The following is a 3252-nucleotide window of genomic DNA, read 5'->3' as shown; positions in this document are numbered from 1 at the left end:
CAATCCCTGTACCAATGAAACCTCACACAGCGTATGCCTTCTAAACAGTACTATCCACTTGTTTGGCAACTGTCAGGGATCTATGCACATGGACTCCAAGATCCCTCTGCACAGCCACACTACCAAGAATCTTTTCATTGACCCAGTACTCTGCCTACCTGTTATTCTTCTCAAAGTGCATCACCTCACATTTAGGTGCAGTGAACACAATTTGCCACTCTCAGCCCAATTCTGCAGTTTATCCAAATCCCCCTGCAACCTGTAACATGCTTCCAAACTGTCCACTACTCCACCGACTTTAGTGTCGTCTGCAAATTTACTTATCCATCCACCTATGCCTGTGTGTAAGTCATTTTTGAAAATTAGAAACAGCAGTGGTCCCAAAACATATACTTGTGGAACACCATTAGTAACTGAATTCCAGACTGAATATTTTCCATCAACCATCACTCGCTGTCTTCTTCCAGAATGCCAATTTCTAATCCAAAGTGCTAAGTCGCCCTCAATTCCATGCCTCTGCATTTTCTCCATCAACCTACCATCTGGAAACGTATCAAAGGCTTTATTGAAGTCCAAATATAACACGTCAACTGCCCTATCCTCGTCTACGTGATTGGACACCTTCTCAAAAAACTCAATGAGATTTGTGAGACATGACCTGCCCTTTACAAGACCATGAGAAAGTGAGGACTGCAGATGCTGGAGATCAGAGCTTAAAAATGTATTGCTGAAAAAGCGCAGCAGTTCAGGCAGCATCAAAAGAACAGGAGAATCGACGTTTTGGGCATAAGCTCTTCTTCTGGAATGAGGAGGGTGTGCCAAGCAGGCTAAGATAAAAGGTCGGGAGGAGGGACTTGGGGGAGGGGCATTGGGAATAGAATAGATGGAAGGAGGTTCAGGTGAGGGTGACAGGCCGGAGAGGGCATCGTGGCGGAGATGTCTGGAAGAAGATTTCAGGTCAAGAAGGCGGGATGGGACTGAGAGAAGGTGGGGGAAGGGGAAATGAGAAAGCTGGAGAAATCTGCATTCATCCCTTGTGGTTGGATGGTTCCAGGCGGAAGATGAATGTGTTGCTGGAAAAGCACAGCGGGTCAGGCAGCATCAAAGGAACAGGAGAATGAAATCAATTTGTTGGTTGCTCGATGATTATAAATTTTATCTCTCATAAAACTTTCCAAAATCTTTCCTACAACAGAAGTAATGCTCACTGGTCGATAATTACCTGGGTCATCTCTGCTGCCCTCCTTAAACAAGGGAACAACATTTGCAATCCTCCTGTTTTCAGGTACTGAACCCGTAGACAATGGTGACTCAAATGTGAAAGACAAAGCCCCTGCTACTTCTTCCCTAGCTACCCAGAGAATCCTCGGATAATTCCCATCTGGCCCAAGAGACTTGTCTACTTTCACTCCTTCTAAAATTGATAACACCTGTGCGTAAATAACCGTGATCATTTCTCGCCTCATATCTCGTCACTCATTCTATTCTTCCACAATGTTCTACTTTTCCTGAGTGAACAACGATAAGAAATGTTCATTTCGCAGCTCTTCGATCTCGACAGGGTCCAGACTCAACTTCCCATTTCTGTTTTTGACTGGCCCTATTCCTACCCTAATCATCCTTTTATCCCTCACAGACCTTTTGAAAGTTTTAGGGTTCTCCTTTATTCTATTTGGTAATGACTGATCGTGTCCTCTCTTTGGTCTTCATAGCTCTCTCTTTAAATCCTTCCTCGCTGATCTGTACCTCTCCATCGACTCATCTGTACCATCTTGCCTCATCCACACATAAGCCTCTTTCTTCTTCTTAACAAGAGTTGCAATTTCTGTAGCAGCCACGCTTCATTTACCTTATCACTTCCTCCCTACCTGACAGGGACGTACCTATCAAGGACACGCAATATCCGTTCCTTGTCTGCATCCCCTGCATTTTGCTACCCCATTCTATGCATCCTAATTCTCACCTAATCGCATTGTAATTGACCTTGCCCCAACGATAACGCTTGACCTGTGGTACGTACCGATCCCTTTTCATCGCTAAATTATACGTAATTGAATGATGGTCAATCTCTTCAAAGAGCTCACCTTCAATTAAATAAAACGCATGGTCTGGTTCATTACCAAGTAAAAGATCCAGTGTGGCCTCCCCTCTTGTCCCCCTTCGATGTACTGTGTCAGAATACCCTCCGTTTACATTGGACAAAAACTGATCCATCCGACCTATTAGAGCTGTAATGTTTCCAATCAATTTTGGGGAAGCTAAAGTCCCCCATAATGACCATCCTGTTCCTTTCACCCCTACCCTGCATAATGTTGCTAATCCTCTCTTCCATCTCCCTGGAAATCTGCTGTAGCCTACAAAAATCTCCAAGAAGCGTGACCTCTTCTCTCCTATTTCTATGTTCAGCCCACGCTACCTCAGTACACTAGTCGTCATCAAAAGTTCTCCTCGCCACCGTTGTATTATCTTTGACCACCTCTTTTAACACCTTGCCTGTTTTTACTGAAAGATCTAAACCCTGGAACCTGCAACATCCATTCCTCACCCTGCTCTATCCATGTCTCCGATATGGCAACAATATCGAAGTCCCAGGTACCTATCCATGCTGCAAGCTCACCTACATTATTTCGGATATTTCTGCCGTTGAAGTGGACACACTTCAAACCACTTCGCTGACTGCCATCATATTCCTGTGAACCTGAAATCCTGTCCCTGTCTGCCTACGCTCATCCTCCTGTGCACTGCCGCTTCACCTCAGGTTCCTATCCCCTGAGAGCTAGTTTAAACCCACATGAATCGTACCAGCAAATTTCCCACCGAGGATATTAGTACCCCTCTGGTTCAAGTGAAGACGGTCATGTTTGTAGAGTTCCCACCTTCCCCAGAATGAGCCCCAATGACCCAAAACCGCCCTCCTGCACCATTCTTACAGCCAAGTGTTTCGCTGATATTTCTCCCTATTCCTTGCCTCGCTATCCAGAGATAACAACTTTGTTTGCTCTAGCTCTTACGCTCCCACCCCAGCTCCCCGAAATCCTGCCTAACATCCCTCTCCCTCTTTCTGCCTATGTCGTAGGTATCTCCATGGACTTGAGGCTGGTCACCCTGTCCCTTCAGGACCCCAAAGATACGATCCGAGATATGACGGAAACTGGCACCTGCGAGGTTACACAACATCCGTGAGTCTGGTTCGTTCTCAACAAGCGTTCTATCAGAGCCTCTAAGAATTGAGTCCCTAATGACTAATACCCT

Source organism: Chiloscyllium punctatum, unplaced genomic scaffold (genome assembly GCF_047496795.1).
Source record: "Chiloscyllium punctatum isolate Juve2018m unplaced genomic scaffold, sChiPun1.3 scaffold_313, whole genome shotgun sequence".
NCBI lineage: Eukaryota > Metazoa > Chordata > Chondrichthyes > Orectolobiformes > Hemiscylliidae > Chiloscyllium > Chiloscyllium punctatum.
This window is presented reverse-complemented; position numbering follows the sequence as displayed.